The following is a 21,541-nucleotide window of genomic DNA, read 5'->3' as shown; positions in this document are numbered from 1 at the left end:
TAGTGTGGTTCGTCGAAACGGGGAAAAGTGGCAGACGATAGTCTCTTCCCATCTGCACTGAGCGCAGATAGGTGAGTCAGTCATTCCAATGAAATAGCTGTACGGCTTGATGAATACTCCAACCCAGAGCCGATACTGCAGCCACTCCGTTGCAGTCGCACGAATATACAAGGTCTTTGGGATAACAGTTCCGAACAAAACGCAGGTGCGTGCTATGCGAATTGCACCCACAAGAAAATGAGAACTTTACACGTTGTCCAGAGCAGACATTGAAATGTTAACAGTTGAAGATGCACACAATATTTTTTTCTGTGCTGTACGGCCCACCGGATGGTGGAATAGAAAAATGCCTTAGCCTTCTAGAGTGTCTCTTAGATTACCTGTCAAGAAATCGGCTTCGTTTGTTTGTTTACGGTCATATTAACATTCATGTACAAGCTGTATCACCGCCACAGAAAGTGTTTGTATCATTTTTGCATGCTTTCGGTTATTCTAATCTTATCAATGCGCCAACGCGTGTCACATGTGCCAGTTCCTCAACCATAGACATTATAATCACTAATGCTGACGACAGAACGACTTCCGGTAAAATAATATCTGACATCAGTGATCATCTTCCTGTATTTGGTTTTCTTTTTCTATGTACAGCCCCCATCAAACTACTACCAGTAACCCTTTGTAATATCAAGGAATCAATGCAATTACTTTAGACCATTTTCGAACTACAGTTACTACTGCACTTGAATGGTGTGACGTGTTGTCTTTGAACGACACCGAAAATTCGTAGAATGCACTGATAACAAAAATCAAATTTGTATATGACAAATGCTTTCCATTAGAACGCACTCGAAAACAAAACAAGCCAGAAAGCCTTGGACCACGTGAGAATTAATGCGCAAAATAAAAACCAAACACGCAAGCTGTTAGCTCAGTTTTTGAAATCCAGAGAACTTTCAAAGTTGCAGATATGCCAAAAAAACTCGCTACCAGTTAAACCGTGAGCTCAGAGTAGCCAAAATACAGTATTTTAAGAAAGCATTTTCACATTCACCTAACAAAAGTGTGAAGAACCAATGGGACCATCTAAATAAAATTCTATACTGCAGTTCTAAAAACACTGTTACGTCGCTTATGAAGGATGAGCTTTTACTAAGCGGAGGAGACCTGCCTGTTGAATTTAATAATGTTTTATTATTATTACTCAAAGGCTGTGTTGTTGTAGCACTCCCATAAATTACGTCCATCACGCATCTGGCGCTTCACATTTGCTTTTTATATTTCCCACTACGGAAAGTTAGATAATTACAGTGTTTTCGAATCTTAGAACAAGTGAAGCTGAAGATAAAGATGGATTTCACATCAAACCTTAAGTATGTTGTCCGCTTGCTAGCCCCAGTTTTTATGCACATTTATCACCTTGCTCTCTGCACAGCAGTTTTTCGAAAAGAAATTCAGGTAGCGAAAGTTACTGCAATCCATAAAGGGGGTGGCGCATCAAACTTGTCTAACTTTCGACCAATCTCGACTTTTCCAGTGATATCAAAAGGCCTAGAACAAGGGATGTATACCGGAATTCACAAGTTCTTAATGAAACATTGTCTTATCTGATTGTCAATTCGGTTTCCGACAGAAAATGACCACAGAAGCAGCATTGATGAAGCAAAAGGACATTATAATTGACGGATTTGAAGCAAAGCAGTTAGTACACGGGATATATGTAAATTTTTCGAAAGCATTTGATCTTCTGAGTCACGATTTATATAATGATGCAAAAACTCAAAAACTGTGGAATAAGAAGGAACTGCCTAAGATTATTAGAATTCTGCCGCGCATTTTCTAGACTAGCGCCCATCCGTTTTATTCATTAGCTTCACTGCCTCTTTCTTTAATTCGTTTACTTATTTTAGCATTACCATCTATTCCGTTATTTTCCGCTGCATAACAGACAAATGGAGTAGCCGAGGGGCTAAGTTACCTCAGTCTCTCCACAGTAACAGAAGAGACAAAAATTCAACTGGGATAGAGCAGGCGCCGTCAACATCCATGACGCATCCACTGCGAGCCGATGCGGGAACTTTGAGGCAGCGTTGCTATATACCCGTGTTTTGTTTTTCCTCCTTGTCTGGTTTACCAAGCCTCTTCTAAAACGCTAAGAGGGGCCTTTCTAAGAGTGGCCATTCTGGTATCGCACTAAGGGCAACTTACTCATAGAACTTAAATTAATTGTCCCTTTAGTGTTCATTTAATGTTCACTGATCGCTTGAATAACTCGTGCTATGTGTTCAATTAGCCTGATTGATTCACTAACAACGTATATAGTTATCTATATTTTAAAGTACCCATCTAGACGCATAGCCTACAACAGAGAAGCTGTATAGCGTATCGTGAAATATACAATCAATCTTCTTTCATAAAAGTAGCAGTTGTGCTTTTAGTTTTGCGGGATTCCAGCGAAAGTGGGCAAGCTTTGAAGTAAACTACTGCGTGACTATAAGTGCTTACGCGCGGCGTAATGTATGCAATCATACAGCTCTCCGATGATCAATATGTGCTGCACGTAGACCGACCGCATTTAAGACTGCAGCCCGCCAGCGAAAACGATCGCTTCGAGGCGGCGACGGCCACTAATTGCCTCTCGCATGCATTACCATTCACCGCCACAATCTTCTCGCCCATTACGCAGTCTGTCAATGGCAAAAACGCTGAAACAACCTCAAGAGTTGCTTTGCGCTCTTTATGTCCCGTAATCTCATCATTTCAGCCGCTAAGTTATCAGCAGGTGTTCGGGAGGCGAAGACCGTTGAGTTCTATTATCACCGTCGCTTGTAGCCTTTTCGCACGTCTTATCTGCGTGCAGCACCGATAATTTGTTCGGACCATGTTTGTGGGCTCTGACATGTCTGCACGCATGCGTCTAGTCGCGTGGTGCTTGCTTAGATCTGGCACGCCATTCTTTGATGCTCGGAAAAACTGGAGCCTCCGTGGAAATATACACTTTTAGAATAGCATTAATCGCCTTATGTAGGTTAACACCAAGCACCTTAGGGGGACGTTAAGTGCGTGTCCCGTCAAGACTTTTAGTTTAACGTGTGGGAGCGCAAACGTAAGAAGGACGTTAGAAGTGGCTGGTGCCTTGTGCCAAAGGTATCCAAGCCTAGGTAAACTATAAGCAACCATCCTCTTGTTGCTATGCGGACTAGTCTCGTTTAGGCATATGGACCCCCGAATCACCGAACATAAATTGGACTTCCTATATATGCACTCATAACTGACGTTTCAGGTGAGTTTAGAGGAAGCGAGAGCTCATTTGAATAGTTACTGGCGATCAGTGAGAGCGTAGCCATGACGAGAATTCACGGTGAAGTGGGAGCAATGGATGCCGCCATGTCGAACAACGCTATTTCTTAGCGGGCGTAAGCATTAAGAACGTTATAGTCGCCAAATAACGTACGTTATCATAGCGCGCGTAAACCACAGAAAACCAATAACGTTCAGAGCATGCGCAGTGATGACAACTAATGCTATTTCTTTACGTACGTAATGCGTTTGCGTTTGGTTTCAGACCCTATTATAAAGCTGTTTAATAAATCGTTGGGATGCTTTCAAACGCGCTATCCGCCTCTTTGGAAGTTAGCTAATTAATCATGGCTAATCAGCAAATTAGACCTTCCGCGAAAATTAGCCTCAGTTGCCCAAGGAAACAGCGAACAGTACTGCATCGCTTGCGTAGCGCGCTCTACCTTTCGTTACGGCTTGGCACAAGAGATTTGGAACACCTTGCATCTGTTTTTTGGGATCGACGAAACACCATGACAGAAGCTTTTTTCCACTGCTTATGATCATGCTTTCCTTGCCTCGATGTCAATTCTGTTACCTGAAAAATACCGCAGGTTATCCTCTGCGGTACGCATCATGTGTCTCTCCCCTTGTCTAAAACCTCACTATATCTCAGCTTGACTAGTATCACGCAAGTTTCTCCTCTTTCCTATAAATGGGACAGTCAATCAGGCCGTTTATACATATTTTAAGTCCTCCTGTGTGTCTTTCGTCGTGCGCGAAGTTCTCTATTTACCTCTGAACCACCAGTGTATAGGGTAGCAAACGTCTGGTTGCCTTCCATGCCTTTCCTGTGCTTTTTTTTATCTCTCCTCCGTACAGCAGCCTTACGATCTATTAAAGTTGAATAATTTCTTTTTCTGTCTTTTGTTGCAATGTCCCTAGTTTCCTTGCCGCACAATTGTTGCCCCGAATTCGCCAACCATTTCGATCAAGAACTGCTTATCATTAGCTGGTTGCCTTCGCTATTACGATGCTCGCTGTCACGAATAATTAATTTATTTATTTATTTCATGTACTCTGAAAGGCACCGGTGTCATTAGGGAAATGAGTGATAGGATAAGAATGCGTACATATTCATTGGATATGAACAAACACCACGGTGCAAAGTAATCTTCAAGTTGTAAGAAGGCGGGATAAAAGTGGTGAACGCAGCAAGGTGGTCTTAGTTTACAGGCTTGCTCTGGGAATGAAAGATTCGCTGTACAGGTTCGTACAAGAGGCTGGTATGCTCATTTCGGGGCCAGTGTCATTGGCGTCTTGCCTATAACGAGCTTTCCATTCGCTAGCCTGTGCCAGGCTGGGCAGGTTTGTAGACCAGAAAAGAAAATTTCCGTCATATGCATGACTGACTTCTGACACAGGCTCTGGCCACTGATAGTGCTTTGGATCTGGGGAGCCACATTGAGCACCATAAAGAAGGTGGTCTTTCTGAAGTTGTCGTTATTTGTGGACATCTACGTAGCCTATGGCTGCGGCATACAGCCCAGTAACGCCCTTCAAGTAATAGTCATAGGAATCACTTCCCGTGGCTAGCGGTTTGTCCATGAATTCCTCAATGACCGCGCGGTGCACGAGCGTTTTCCTAATCCGCTGCCATCGGATTGCGGCCGCTGCTGCCGGGAGCCGCACCCGCCACCTCGTGCTCCGTAGCAGAACGCCACAGCCACTCAGCCACTGCGCAAGACGCCCCTGTTGCCTACCGAAAGCAATCTGCCGATCGAAGGAATCTTTGCCTCCGTTTGCCAAATCTGGGCTTACGAACTTAAGCAAGTAGAAAAATGGTGTCCTGTGTGTTTTTTATTCTTCTTCTTAGTATTGAACGAACGGCTACAATGTTACGACGCGATTTGTGCCCCGCACAGCGGCTGTCAGACTGAGCCACTGCCTGCAGTAACTGTCAGGCTAGTATTGTGTGTAACAACAACAACGACACTGTCGCTGTGATGTGATCGGGATGAAATGCACATAACATGAGGAAGAACAAATTGTTTCTTTGAAAAAGGGGGCTCATGTACCATACGAAAAAGACGTAAGTACGTAAACCCGCAGCGCAGCGTTCTAGCGTGCATACTGCACTGCCACTAATGACCGTAGTGCCGGCTTTGGTAACGATGATTTTCATTTTCCATTCCCTTCGCCCTTAGTATGTGGGTCGCATAGCCGCCGTTATCGCGCGGATGGGCCACTAGGTGCGATGCGTGATATAAAATGAATAGAATCGAAGGAAAAGAATCCTTACAACACAGGACCTCTGGAGGACCGCCAGCCAAAACGACAAAGGCTCAGCGCATTCACCCGTCATCTCTATACCTTCTCGGAACAAGTGCCGCAGCACGACTCATTACCGAGTGCATTCCGTTCCCCCTTCGCCAGCTTTTTCTTTTTTGTGTGGGTAAATCGAATTCTGAGCGCGCGAGGAGCGCATCGACGGTAGTGGTGTGCGTCTCTGTCGCTCGGCTCGGTGCACCTATAGCGGCGGACTCGGCGCGACGCCGCCACTCGGCACGTTCCCGCCGACGGTCGTAAAAAGCGCGGTCGGCGTCGTCTGCCTCGGCTTTTGACCTTCGCCAGCCAACGGCGCCCCGGAGTGTCTGCTCTTCTCCACTCGGCGGGCCTCCTTTCGGGGTCCGCCGGGCGAGCGCCGATTTCAATCATCCGTGCGCCCTTTTGTCCTGTACGCGTGGGCCCGATCGTCCCGGAGAACGGCGGGACGTAATGCGCGCGGCGACGCAACTAACGCACGCACGCCACCCTCGAGTTTTAGACTTGAGCTCCCGTGCTGTAAAAACGAGCCTCTGCTGGAAGGAGTTTTTCGACAACGCGCACATGTAGGCCTTTCTTTCTTTCTTTTTTTTTTTTTTTTAATGCGCACTTTGAATCCAAACTCGGCGAACTTGGAGAAAGAGATGTGGAACAAGCCAGCAGAGAGGAGAGCACTTATTGGCTCGATGTCCTTTCCTGTTTTCCACCCGTAGCTTCCGTTTGTTATTATTTTTCGTCGTGATAGTAGATGCAGAAAAAAAAATTTGAACCATCAACTACGAGAACGAAAAGAAAAAAAAAAACATCTCCGATATGTGCGTAGGTTTGAAGTCACAGAGAACAAAAACGAAATGGGCACAAGCGGGACAAGTCAACCGGAAGAATGCGAAAGTTTTGTACGCCGCCGGTGTGTATCCGTTGCTCAAAATCGGGCGTCGTACAATTGACGGGCTATGCAGATCGCGGTTTTTCAGTGGTTATTATGCCTTTCTCCAGTTGAGAAGACGGTTGCAGAATCGATTCAACGACACAACGCAGCAGCCACATTTTCTCGATGGGCTTAATGCAAAAGTATCCTTCTGCTTAGATATTCCGGCACGTCAGCGGAGTTCATATGTGGTCACAGACTGCTTGGAGCTTTCCATTATGGCAAATCGCTTTCACCTCAGCGCAGCTGGCGCACATGGGAAAGACAAGGCTTCATTGTGCTGTGCGGCAGCTGCGTTTAGATGGGAGCAGTACGCAAAAAAAAAAAAAAAATGTCTGGATGAAACGGCGACCGAGACAACTTCATATAAGTAATACTCCTGTCAAGCGGGCAAGTTAAGTGCGCTTACGGAGAGTGCACTCGGTTTTAAGTTCACTTTCCCAAATCTAAACGTCGCAAGCTGAGTGTACTCGCAGAAGAGTGCACTCCGGTCGGAGTGCGTTCACGGAACGCACTTTGCTGGTCGAGTGCGTAGCCTCGCCGCCAGTGGTTTCAACGGTACAAAATGTAATGCTTAGAAAAAGGACACACAAGTGAATTCTAGCTGTTGAAGAGCTTTTAACAAAATAATCAGAGCATAACTCGCTGATATTCTGTTCTAGCAGAATAAAGTGCCGCCTCGTCGCATGCCACCATCTTGTTCTGGATTGGCTAGGCATTCGCCTTGGCCGGCCTTGACTTGCAACACTCTTATGATAAAAATACTTTCGTTTTTTGTTGAGTAAATATAAATTACGATTGTTTTTTTGTTTAAAATGCAACTAAAGGAATCGCTTCTTAGAAGTTTTTTTTTTTTATTTTAATCTACGTCTTCAAAAAACATGGTTTTAGTCTGTCGCCATTTTTTTTAGTGCGAGTGCACTCTGTTTTCCCGTTTAGCACCGCGTAGCCTAAAGTGTCGCTCAAGGTCCCGAAGTGCACTCCCTGTAAGTGCACTTAACTTGCCCGCTTGACAGGGGTGTAAGTCCAGATTTCTCTTGCGCACGGTTCCACTGGCGTACGTGCTCTTGCTCATCAATCGCTGCTTCAAGTGCAGTTTCTCGAACTTGCGCTATAGGGGCTATAGGAAAGCGAATACACTACGCGCCTAAAGAACTTTTCACACGATGTGATTTTCATCGTAGCGGAATGTGATTTTTATCGCACTGCGACGCAAATCGCAATCACACTCGTCGCATACTCCGTGCAACCGATTTCCACAACGTTGCTTACATCGTCGGTGCAAACAGCCCGATGGTTGCACCGTCAACAAGCAGGATCTCGAGTGTACGCCACGTAACAGAAAATTCGCAGATTCGCCAGAAAGGCCAAGCATCAATTGCGATAGCAAATTAGCAGACAGCCATACGAAGTAAGGATGGCACTTTTATTGGCCGCATCAACTCGAAAACATTCGCTTGCTAACTAAATTAACAAGCATAGTGTCAGAGTGCACAGCAAACATGAACGCATCACGCTCAATGACAGCGGACATTCGCTGTCAAAACGCTGGTGTGAGCAAGCGTGGCAGCAGCAGCGAGCGAAGTGACCTTCGCGCGGTCTATCGCTTCAACGCAAGAGCGCCGAGAACACAGCGCGGACAAAGGTATGAGCTGTCTGCAGATCCCTTTCAAGATACGGCGCGTGCGGCTTTGCAAAATACGCTCTTGTTGGCAGAGTCGAAGCCGCATCCCTCCCGCGCTGCTTCCCCGTTTTCCTTCATATATAGCGCGCAACATTGAACCGCGATCATCAGTTCCCCTTGCGGCCAGTCGCGAAATGCGCTGTTGCTGTCGGAGCACAACGCTGCCCCCCCCCCCCCCCTTCCCTCCCTTCGATCCTCCCACGGCCTTTCACGCGACGGAAGACGGCCCGTTTGCTCTCAGCTTTCTTCCTTCGCACGCGCCATATTGAGGCCCGATCGTCGGCTTCCTTCGCATGCACTCACTCGCACATACATCGTACGACGCGCTGCGACGGTGTTATTGACTTTGAACATCATACGGAAGATTATGGCGACGGCGACGGCAAAAGTGCGCCTAGATATTTGCTAGCGCAATAAAACAAAATGAGGAAGAAGAAAAAAAAATGAAAGGAAAAGGGAGACGAGTGGTGGGCACAGTGAGAGTAGTGCAAATTACGCTGTAGATCATTTGGCAGTTCTGGCCGGTGAATGGCGGTTGTTGCATCCGAGATTTTGGTGCGCACATTTACGTCTCAATTTTACCCCCCCCCCCTTTTTTTTTTTCTTTTTGCGTGGTTAGACGTATGGCACACAAGAGGCATCAGACAAGATGACGCGAACCAATACAAATGCTAAATTCAACTTGCTATCGCAGGGGAATTTTGTGCGATTACACATCTGGAAGGCACAAATGGCAAACAAGAGGCTTCAACAGCAGGCTTCACGAATCAATTTAAGCACTATGCATAACGCGTCATCGCAAGTAAAACGATTGTGCGGTTACATTTAGGTGCATGTAAAAAATCCGACGGCGTTTACTATACGGAATCTCATATCCAAGAAGTTGCTTTTGGACGCTGAACACAGTCGATCGATCGATCATTCGGTTATTCAATCAATCAATCAATCAATCAATCAATCAATCAATCAATCAATCAATCAATCAATCAATCAATCAATCAATCAATCAATCAATCAATCAATCAATCAATCTTCGACGTTTAATTGGTACACTTACTCATCCAAGCAGGACACGCTGTTATGTTCAGAAGTGGGCGCACATTCTCTTCGGCGACCTCAGTCAGCAAGATCTGCTCCACAACTAGTAGGAATATAGGGTTTGTAGCAGTGAATATGGGTGCCCGGCTCGGCTGCGGGAGGTGCGTGGTACGATCCCCATCACCGGACAACCACCGCTTTATACTGACACTTGTCCTCGTTTATCATTCTTCGGTGGCCGCTTTTCACCGGCTAATAAATGTCAAACGTTATCGCTCGGCGCAGGACGCGCCTGCATGGATCGAAAGTTACTCGAATGCTATCGACCCATTGTCTGTCGTCACCGAAAGAAACCTTGAGTAATCTGATTGTATGCACGACACAAATGTGTAGTACTTTGTGGAAAACACGCGGGACTACCGATTACGCAGGAACCATCTGGAACCTTCGACTAATCATGTATAACAGCCGAGGCGGTTGACCCGCTGATCAGATTTTCGACGATGGCCGACTGCGCTCGCCACAATCGTTATGCTTTGAGTGTGACCTATTTTTCTGGGCACAGGTTCGCCCAATAAAGACTTAGCTTCATGATTTACAGTTTTGCTTATTTGTACTTCATTGTCACTACAACGTGGCAATATGACAGGTACTAGCAGCCCCCCGGCCACGCGTCCGGCCATTTCCGGGGTTCAAGAACTAAAACTAACGAAACTTCACACAAACTCTCAGAAAAAGAGATATTGGTATCGGAATCGCGAGGTTTGATTTGCGCATTGTCGAGCGGCCTAAATGCTTACCTTTTCCTTGAAGGGCCCTTCTTCAGGTCAAAACGAAACTTTTGATTATGAAATGCAAGTTATAAAGCGCAGTCGAAGGAGCGTACTGCGCTTAAAAAGAAAGTGAAAACGAAAAAAAATTTAGAAAGGTGTAGTAGCAACCAGCACAGAGGCAAGTGAAATGTTTCAAACAATGATGCAAGGAGGTGAGCTACCCTTTCCTCAACACAGGCTCTCACTCTTTGCCTCGAGCAGCGCCCACTAGCGATATTCATCTCCTCCTTTCTCTCACATCGAAAGCGAGTGCCCTTCTCATTTTTTTTTTTCTTTCTCTTTCACAACCCTCGTCCCCGCCAATCCCCGCCTCCGTTTTCCTGTCCCCGCCTTGCTGTGTGGCCCACCGAGTAATGCTTGAAATTCCAGTATATAGGTTTCACGGTGTACGTAGATGTAATACTGTGCAGACACCGTCGTGATCGCGAGATCTACACACCGGGCTCATCTGATTGCAGTGCCCAAATGGCGAGGGGCGCTTTAAGTTCTCGGTGAGCGACGATAGATCATGCAGGGAATAGATCGAAACCAGAAGCTGCGAAAGCTTCGCTGAACACCTGGTTGACGCTGTAGGTCTTTCACGCTTTAGCTGCAGGATTTAAAACTGTGACTCGTCGATGTCATAAATAAAAGAGAGACAGAAAAAAATAACTACGTAGGGGCATGATTTTGTGCGTATTTTGGACGTATACGGTAAGTTTAAGTAAGATTAGTTTACCTATATAGCACGCCAGGGTGGTCGCAAGCCATGTCGCCAGTTTTCATGTACACAGCCGTGGCCAAAGTACTTGTATTACGGTGCGCGGCATCGACGAAAAGAAGGTAATTTCTACACGGTGATTGCGTGCAGCGCAACGCTCTGCGTACAGTGCCTTCTTTGCGAAGTACGAGCACGGCTGCACTTGACCTAGGCAGCGAAGAGCTCCCCCTCTTTCTCTCGATATCGTTCTTCGTAAAATTTTATACGCAAGTGCGCGGGAATGTATTACGCCTTAGGCACACCCTCAATTCTGAACTGCGACAATTAACGAACCAACCAGCCATGACAAAAAGTAAAAACAACTATATCGATTACCAAATGAAAGAAAAAAAAAGAAGACAAAGCTACAGAAGTTTAGCAGAAAAATGAGAACAAATGAGGCACCAAGCCCTGTCGTGAGGTTGCATTAATCTAGGTGACCCCTTTCGAAGCTAGTCCACGTGTACTGAGCTCGATGGGCGCGTTTTCTTCCTTTTCTTTTTCCAAATGCCTTTTCGCGCCCATCAAAATGCGGCTTCCGTAGTGGAAAAGCGAACCCGAGACCCCGGACGGCCACACGTCACTCATGCCTTATTCACTGGTTCGCAACGTTCGTGTTAAGGGAATAGATAAAGCGAGTAGCTAGCGTGCGGAGGGGGCCCCAACTGGGAGACCATGGGATGTCGAGCGCCGTTTGGGAACAAAGGGAAACGGGCACGTGCTTGTTTTATGACTGGCTCGGGAATCGTTTCTTTACGAGAGGTTTATAGGCGGTACTCAGTCTCCCTTTACGACATGCAGCCAGTCCTGGCACGCCCTTGCCTCCTCTCCGCTGCCACAGTTCTCATTCGGCCTCGAAAGAGAGCCCTGGTTGCAGGACAGGCCGGCGCGCAGATGTGAAATATAGCAGCTTCGCTCCACATTATCTTTTCGGTATATACTGTCGAATAACGGAATTCGAGGGATTTTACTTTAAAGTAGCTCTCACTGGCAGCTTTGCCGCGTTTCTTCTTCTTTTTTTTTAGATTCTTGGAGCCTTCCGTGTATTTCTAAAGCGCAGCTGTAAATTGTTTTTGCGTGCTGCGCAGCCTTTTTCATTTATAATCTTATCGTCCTTATTATTTTTTACGTATATATATTTGCAAACGGTTGTTATTTTTCTCCCGCATTCTTATAACCTAGGTTGCTTATATCACATGCGACGCAACACTGGTCGTCTTCATAATGTAACACGGTTTCTCAGTATGAATAAAGGTCAGTGCAGGGTGTGTGCTAAACGTTGATCACATCCCCTTGGGCCCATATTTATGAAAATGCGGCTATAGCTACGTTGCAACATGGAGCAGTTCGCTTCATGTTTGGCGAGCTCCGTGCACATGTGAATTCGATGCTCTTTTTCTTCAGTCATGAGAAGAAGGTGTTATATTTTGCTATATAACGCGGTAGCAACAACATCATCGTCATCGTCGTCACTCAAAATTCGTTGGCAAGAGAGCGAAAAAAATAAGGAGGGAATAAAGAGGAAATATGAGGATCAACCCGACGACCCTCTGGTTCGCTGCTCCATACTCAAGTGGGCAAAGCCTTAGAACAAGGGAAAGGGACAGAGAGGGAACAATAACTGCAATAAAAGTGCGAATCGATTTTTGCAACAGCAGTGCATGTGGCCGCGGTCCTGAGATCTTCGGCCGTTTAGACCCGACCTGTAAAACTGTGAAAAACAGGCCGCTGTGCATCGTGTCGAGAATGGAACCGTCACATGTACTCGATGGGCTCCAGGCAACCGCAAGTCGCAAACTGATTTATCGGCAAAAATAACGAAAATCTTGAATAAGCGTTTCTAAAAGCCAGTCCCAGTAGTGGGGCTTCCCCCCCCCCCCCCCCCCCACCTCCCCCCGAATTTTTTTCGTGCTGTCCATGCGCCGCTGCCGGCCAAAACAACCCCTGGCGCCGGAAATCATGTTCGATTTTGTCTAGAATGTCCTTTTCACGCTCGAAAAAACATTTTAGCGCGAACATTGCGCAATCCGGCTGGATTTCGCGGCAACGCCCATGCACCGGGAGTCAAATATCGTAACGCAAGGAGCTTCATCCGAGCACAAAGTTCCAAAGGCGTGGCGGGCGGGCTCGTCGCGGCATCTCGCTGAGGTCGCGGAATCGGGAGCGCTTTGGATTTCAATTCTGACACCTTATGGGTATAAAGTTCTAATAAACTTTTAATGCGAAAGGTGTATTGATATTTCCAAAGTCGTGCTTTAGATTGTGAATTCCGTAACTTTGTGGGCTTAATGTTGTTATAGACATTTGACGCCAAAGGTACATTGACTTTCTAAAGTCTTAGATCGGCACATACAACGAGACAAGCCAAATCAACACACTATCAGACAAGTTGACAAAACACGCAGCGAGATACGATGAGACGAAGCTTTGTGGTGGTCCATTTGTGCCGTCGTGGCATAAAAAAATATCAACATTTTTTTTTCACCTACGCCAAAGCATCCATGTCAAGAACGCTAAAGCCAGCCAGGGTAACTGCGTTCTTATTTATTTTTGCTACTTTGACTTTTATTCGTGAAGACACATTGAGCCTCTTAAATTTTTTTATTCTTGCTACCCTACCCGCGGGCTGCCAGAGCCAGCCAGAGCGCATGCGTTTTTCTTGTGTTGCCCCGAAACTACCGCGCGGCGTACTTCGGTGCGCGTGTGGTTTTCTCTGGCCGAGTGCATTTTCGCCTGGCAGAGTTTTGGACGCCTTCTGGCTAGCAGACGAGAAAAACAAACAATGGTCGCACCACGCCATCACTGTGAAGACTTGACGGATTACACCGTGTTCGCTTGAGCGCAACCTCTCCTGAAAGTCTTGTCTCGCCGGTGTAAAAGACCGAGCACTATGCGTATGGTTCTCGGTGGACCAAGCGTCTCACGTTTTCTTCGATATTCATTCGGTAGCCACATTACGTGCCCAAAGTAGGCCTGGGATTGTGGCCAACATACTCTCCTTTGCGTTTTTTTTTTAAATTTCGGTGCCCCCGCCCCACAAAAGGGAAAGAAAAGATACATTGTTGCTGCGCAGCGAATTGTCGCATGGTGACAGTTTGTTCCTTCTTTTGCGGAAAGTAATGGGCCATGGCACACTTCGGTTGCCGGATACTATTATTATATTATTGTGATAGCAATTATATGAAGACTCCAGGCGCGTTCCTGCTGTCGTCGTCGCCCAAATGTTTCGTATGAAGTCTCAGGGCAATAACGTCGTGACCGCGCGCCGCATGCTGTATGTGCGAGTGAAAAAGTAGGGGGGGGGTGGAATGGGTGAGCCGACGATGGCGGCTCAGTCTTGCATGCGCAAAGGAGAAAAGCGGGGAGCAAGCGCGCCGCCTTTCGTCGCACGCGATACATAGGATGGAGTGGATGGAATGGGGGCGGGATCTAGGATTCTGTGAATCTGTGATTGCGCTACATGTTTATTTCCCTTGTTTGACGCATTACATACAGTGAATTTTTATTTGATACGTAGGTTTATTGAAGACTTATACGTATATTTAAATATCTTGTTGCGAGGTTTTGTGTATACGTGCAGTGAACTTACTTTCCAGTGACACTTTTTTGCCCTTTATCAAGCATTTGTATATTCCATTGTATCTTCGCATTTCTAATGAACGAGGGCGAGTTAAATGAAAGTGAGCCTACCCACCCCGCGCAATAATGGTTCGGTTCATTATCTGCGAGGCATGCGCGTAGCACACAGGCATCTTTCATTTACAAAAGCGACACGCAGATGGAAGAGTAAATGTTCTTTCATGCTCTCATACACTGGATTGAACATGGTTGCGTGACGTAATGGACACTTCAAAAGTTGAGCAGTGAGGTGCCGTGAATGTTTTGACAGCTGAAGGTGTTTCCCAAAAGGAAATTATTCGCCGTATGGCTGCCGTGTACGTTGGACATTGTATTTCATAGGCCACTGTGAAGCATTGGAGCAAACGGTTGAAAAAGGACGTGAAAGTTGCAAAGACGATCCAAGACCGTGCCAAAGCCATCGTGCAATCACCCCCAACACAAGTGCAAAAGTTGATGAGCTGATGAGACAAGAACGGAGGATAAACATCGATGAACTGGCAGAGCGTGTGAGCATCAGTCGCGATTCGGTTCACATCATAATTCATGAACATCTCGGTCATCGGCTCTTATGTGCGCAATGGGTGCCCAAGATTTTGAACCACCGCCAGAAGGTTCTGCGCTGCCTTGACTCATCTCATCCGGTATCACAATGAGGGTGTCGACTTCTTGTCTGCAATTGTGATCGGGGACGAACCATTGTGCCATTACTACGAGCCTGAAACACGACAGCAAAGCTTACAATGGAAACATTCAAATTCACCACCCCCAAAGAAAGCAAAGGCCGTCATTTCCGCTGGAAAGGTGTTGTTTACCATTCTTTTTCGATTGTCAGGGGCCATTACTGATAGAATTTTCTAAAGCCGGAGAGACTATCAATCGTTTCCGATATTGTGAAACGCCGGATCGGCTGCGTGTCGCAATCAAGAACAAGCGATTTGGAAAATTGACGAATGGGGTCATCTTGTTGCACGACCTGGCTATCGTGTTGGGCTGCTGAGCACGAGGTCGCGGAATCGAATCCCGGCCACGGCGGCCGCATTTCGATGGGGGCGAAATGCGAAAACACCCGTGTACTTAGATTTAGGTGCACGTTGAAGAACCCCAGGTGGTCGAAATTTCCGGAGTCCTCCACTACGGCGTGCCTCGTAATCAGAAAGTGATTTTGACACGTAAAACCCCATAATTTAATTTTAAATTTTTCCACAATTCCCGTCCCCATTTCGCTGATGTGGTTAATACAAAACTGGCAAAGTTCAAGTGGGAAACGCTGCAACATCCGCCATACAGCTAAGACCTGTTGCCTTGCGACTTCCACATTTTGGGGCAAATGAAAAAAACAGTTTAAGGGAAACAGATTCGTGTCGGACGATGACGTGAAAGAGTCAGTTGCAGATTTGTTGAAGCAGCAACCTAAGGAGTTTTATGAGACGGGATTCACCCAACTCGTTAGTGAAAAGGATAAATGTCTAAATGCTCATGGAGACTACTTTTAAATTAAGTGCCCCGTTTGTCATATATTTGCATTGGCTCACTTTCATTTGACTCGCCCTCGTATATTTTGTAGAACGGCTTTATATAGGTGCTCTCTGTTGGGACAATAATTTCGGTGCAATTACTCACGATACACGACCGGTGACAGCTGCTCCTGCGTAATACATTGGAATAAATGACAGCGTCATTGAGATTTTTCACTGGCCGTTGCATATGTACAAAATGTAAACAAGGTTGTTGAACGACAAAGTTTCATTAAAATACTTGTCCTCAACTTGCTCATTTCATGGTCTTTACATTTTTCATATCAGTGGCATGCGCTTCTTTGCTGGTTTCGAACTGATATAGTTCTAAGGATCGCGTGATAGTTTCTTTACTTATTAAATAGACAAAAACATGGAAGCATTGATATCAGTTATTTTGAGCGCAATTTCTGGCACATACGAGTATATCTTTTTATTAAAAATACACATATTACTTGTTTTGACAGTGCGTAGCGTTCAAGAATTCATTTGCAGCATCTTTGGCAATGGCAATGCAGTTATTATTCATGTATTTGATCTCTCGACAAATTGTTTAAGAGGAAGCTTTAGCTCTGGCCCAACTCCGACGCGGCCTATTCAAATAAATGTAAAACGCAGAAACGCTTTTCTGAGATAACCCCTGGATCACTTTTAATGGTATTTGTTGAAATTGAGAAAGTTAACTTCTAGTATTTGTTGGAAACGGAAGTTTGATTTAGGGCCTGGATTTTGTTTAAAATATTTTGAAAATTTTGAAAATGCGAAAAATACAGGAGCACGACGTTTACGAACTAAAAGCTCTTCATCAAAAACAGATATCGCGGTTCTTCGAACGGCATTATTATAAGAGTCAATGCGGACAAATTGGGTATGTCAATTTGTATCTTACGTGAATTAGTTACGTGGTGCACAAGGGTTCTGCAAAAGCCGTATTTCGATAATGCTAAATTGTTTGAGATTCATTTGTAACATATCAATTTTATCCGATGTAGATGTACTATTAGATGTGATTCACAGAATTGTGATATTACTTTTCATTGTTGAGTTACAGAGTTTTAAACGCGATAGTTTCGTTTTCTGAAAATCTGAGATTTGTGCCAATTTTTAATAAAAGATTGACTACCTAAATGGAAGATTAGAAACCAGAAGAATGTAGTAATTAAGTTTTTTTTAATACAACAAACCTCATCAAGTTTTGTGCAGTGGTTGCCGAGAAAAACTAATTCACCTTCTTTAGATAGGTAGTATTTAGATAGTATTTAGATAGGAGCATCCGAGATAAAGCTTCCTCTTAAGGATGGAGGCCAAGCTGCAACGGGAGCCCCCCCCCGCGAACGAAATTTCTAGCTACGCCACTGCATGCATGCTAATAATCGATCCGCAAAAATTCTAGCGCTCTTTAAATCCCAACGCAGACATCACAGTAACCTTTATCGACAGATCTGGTAGTGCCACTTCTCATGAAAATAAAAAAAAACGCATCCGTGCTTAACACCGTCTTTTTCTTTTTTTTCGCGCAACTTTTCAGACAACCAAAATATTTCACTGCCAGGATTTTCATACTCCCACTACACCATTATGTTTTCTATAAATATTTAGGTATGCCATCGCTGTTGAAAATGTAATTAACAAATTAAAGTTTTTTTTTTTCTTCACCCGGCGGCGTTGAAATAAACACACAGCTTTTGAAAGACACAATTGTACAGTCATCAATTATTTTAACTATGCTATTAACAGCAATCATTCGACACGGGATCTCTCCCGGTTGAATGGAAGAGCGGGAAGGTGGTTCTACTTTTCAAATCAGGTAACAAACAGTCACCATTAATATACCGGACCATTTCCCTCACAAGAATTTCTTGCAAAATATCTGAGCATATTCTGTTTTCAAACGTTGCTAACTTTTTCAAATCAAATTAATGTTTTTCCTTCATCACAACGTGATTTTCGCAAATCATATTCTTGTGAAACCCAATGAACATCTTTCACTCGGAAATTTCATGCCGTCATTGATCGTTCTTCTCTGACAGCAATTTTTCTAGACTTTTCTAAATTACTTGACAAGGTATGCCATAAACTGCTTTTCTAAAAAAACTACGCCAGAATAACATAACCTCTAAACTGCTCTATCGGCTTGAAATCTTTCTTGCTAACCATTACCTGTTTGTGTGTGTGAATAACGCAAATTCAGAGAACACTTCTGTTCGATCTGGTGTCCCTAAAGGCACGGTACTAAGCCCTTTACTCTTTCTTATCTACATTGATGACTTACTTTCGTGTTTCCTCGTACATTAGCCTATTTGCCTGTGATTAACTGAAATAACCTGAGTCGATGGTACTAAAACTCTTCAATCTCGCCTTGATGCTATTAACAAATGGTGCAACATATGGTTGATGGAACTTAACATAAGGAGATGCAAACATATGCGCAATCTAGAACATCATCTGTTTCGTCCATTTATCGCATTGCTAATACTTATTTTGAGACTGCATTCTCATTCGAATACCTTGGCATTCACATTACATCAATCCGATGTAGTCGTGTGCGACAATTTGAATTTAACTGTAACCTTCTTGGCTGGAACGACGAATGCGGCAGTTGAGCTGGCACGTGAGGTCGAACCATCGGTATATATATGTATGCGGTCATGATACGTCTGGTGTAGTAATAGGAGCGTAAGTTGCTTCAGAGCCGGCGATGGATGATTGGACTTTTTTGTAATTACATCGACATCGGCAGAACTTGCAGCTCTCCATGCCGCTATGATGTACGTCACCGAAGAGCCAACAGAGAAATGGGTCGTATTTTGTGACTCTAAGGCAGCCCTTCACAGCATCAAGTCTGCATTACGTCACAGAATATACGAGCAGATGATATCTGACATCAGGGAAGTGCACCACCATGCTCTGGAAAGAGGGCACACCATTACATTTCAATGGATTCCTGCTCACTGTGGCATTGTCGGCAACAACCTAGCAGACAAGGCTGCCCGGTCTGCCCACGAAGATACCCAGACGCGTTCAATACCTTTGGCGAGGTCGGACGCTGCCAGGGAACTTCGCCTACATGCACGCAAAAAGTCACAAGATCTATGGAGTTCAGGTGCCTTCAACTGCCGATTATATAAACTGGACCCCACGCTACGGCTACAAGTGCCATCTAGCCTTTCCCGCGGTGAAGCAACCTTGCTGTACCGCTTGTGGCTGGGAGTAGCGTTTACAAACTCATATTCCTTTCGTTTGGGAATGGCCGAGAGCCCGATGTGCGATTCCTGTGGGTGCGAGGAGACCATCGAGCACCTATTGTGTACCTGCCCCCGCTACGATGTACAACGCCTCCCTCTGCGGGAAACTTTGCACCGACTCGACTTACGACCTTTCACCGAGTCAAAGATACTCGGACCGTGGCCCCACCCGTCACTGGCACGAAAAGCGAATCGTGCATTACTGCAATACTTGAGGTGCACCGGTTTAAGAGACCGCTTATAGTGTCCCTGTGCATAGTGTCCCGCCCAGACGTACTCAGTGCTCACTCTCTCCCTTTCTCCTTTTTCTATTCCCCTTTCCCCCACCCCCAGTGTAGGGTAGCAAACCGGATACTCTTCTGGTTGACCTCCCTGCCTTTCCTGTCCTTGCTTTCTCTCTCTCTCTCTCTCTACATCAATCCTCTCTTGGACAGACCACATTTCTGATATAAGGAACAACACTAATCGAATTTTGGGGTACCTACCACCGTAACTTTGCACAAGTACCTTCATCCATAAAATTAGTCGTTTAGAAAACGCCCATTCGCTCGAGACTAGAATATGCTGCCTGCGTCTGGGATCCAAGCCCCCGAAAACCGAATTCTTTCACTAGAAATTGTTCAAAATAACTCTACACGTTTCATTCTTTCTAACTACAACACAACAGCAAGCATATCTTACATGAAATGAAGTCTTGACCTATCATTCCTTGCATCCCGCCTTAATTTATTTTGTTTGAGCCTTTTTTATGCCATATTTCCTCATCCTCAGCTCCGCAATGAGTTTATATCACCTCCTCAGTGTGGTTCACCTCGCTTAGATCCCGGACAAAATCTTCGCATTCCTTTCTGCGAAACTGACGCTTTTTTTATCAATCATTCTTACCACGGACATCAGAAGAGTAGAATCGCCTTCCTCCGCCTGCAACTTCCACCACAAATCACAACCTTTTCAAGAACGCCATACCTAACAATACATAACTAGAATTTCATGTGCTTGCTCATGTTTGTTGCATATATATATAACCCGCTTCCCTCTCTCATGTCTTTGGCCCTGAGCGTATGTTACATAAATAAATCCAAAACAGCTTGAACCCGGTTTCACAAAGACATAATAAAATGAAATGCGGCCTTTACCACCTGCAATAACTTCTCTCTTAACTATTTACTGTTACAAAAAATCCTCATTAGCTGGCTGATTAGTAACACCTTTACTAATGCCAGTACAAGACTGACTAAACTCTCCATCTATTGAGAAAACTATCATTTAACAGCTATTGCTGTGAAAAGAAGGCTGTTAAAGCACACTGAACTATAGCGGGAGGAGGAAAGAGAAAAACAGAAGGCAGGGAGGTTAACCAGAATAACGTCCGGTTGGCTGCCCTACACCGGGGCAATGGGAAAGGGGAAAACAAAGATCACACGGAGAGAGAGGAGGGAAGGAAAGAAGGAAATTGCGGTGAGTTCGCTGACGCGTGTGGTCTTGCAGAAATTGCATTAATGGTCGCAGAAGCCTGTCGTCCTTAAGAAGCACAAAAGCGCCTTCACCGCTTTATGGGCCGACGAGCTATGCCGGCGGTGTTCCAGTAGCACCTGCACAGAAAGCGGCCAATTGTTCAGTTATTGGAAAGATTTGGCAAGTTCTTGTATCTCTGGGGCATATCGTGGGCAGTGGCACAGCAAGTGGTCGATGTTTTCTTCGGTGTCGCGGACCTCGCATGCTGCAGTGTCAGTCACTCCAATTAATGTAGAGTATGCCTTTGTGAAGGCAACTCCTAACCAAAGGCGACAGAGAAGCGTAGCTTCACGTCGAGGAAGTCCGAGTGGAGGTCGGAGTTGCAGGGAGGAGTTTAGTCGATGCAGACGTGTAAGTCGTAAGTTTGGCGAGTTCCACTCGGTCACTGTGAGACTGCGTGCCAGGTGCCGAAGCTGCCTTGCAGCGTCAGTCTTCGAAAGCGGAAATGGAACGCTGTGCTCTTCTTGATGTGCTGTGCGAGCAGCGTTATCGGTGGAATCATTGCCACTGATTCCACAGTGGCCAGGTACCCATTGAAAAACGACCTCGTGACCTTTTTGTTGGACATCATGGTAAAGTTTCACGACTTCGTATGTCAATTGGTCATGACATCCGTGTCGGAGAACTGACTGCGGGCACTGTAATGCCGGTTTTGAATCACAGAACACAGCCCATTTTCTAGCTCTTTCAGAATCAATGAATTCCAGTGCTCGACGCAGGGCCGTTAGTTCTGCCGCCGTTCAGGTCGTGACATGCGATTGCAAGTTGCAAAGGTCCAAATTATGAAGGGTAAATACAGAAATCAAAGACACACACACAAAAA

The 21,541-nt window shown here is 45.4% G+C and overlaps 1 protein-coding gene across 1 annotated transcript in view; it reads left to right on the top strand.

Annotated features, from left to right (window-relative positions):
* Positions 1–21,541, top strand: part of LOC126548108 (lysosomal alpha-mannosidase-like) — a 518,622-nt gene that overhangs the window by 302,173 nt on the left and 194,908 nt on the right. The window lies entirely within an intron of this gene.

This window comes from Dermacentor andersoni, chromosome 1 (assembly GCF_023375885.2).
Source record: "Dermacentor andersoni chromosome 1, qqDerAnde1_hic_scaffold, whole genome shotgun sequence".
Taxonomy (NCBI): Eukaryota; Metazoa; Arthropoda; class Arachnida; order Ixodida; family Ixodidae; genus Dermacentor; species Dermacentor andersoni.
The sequence above is the reverse complement of the archived record's forward strand: the minus strand, read 5'-3'. Positions and strand labels throughout refer to the sequence as shown.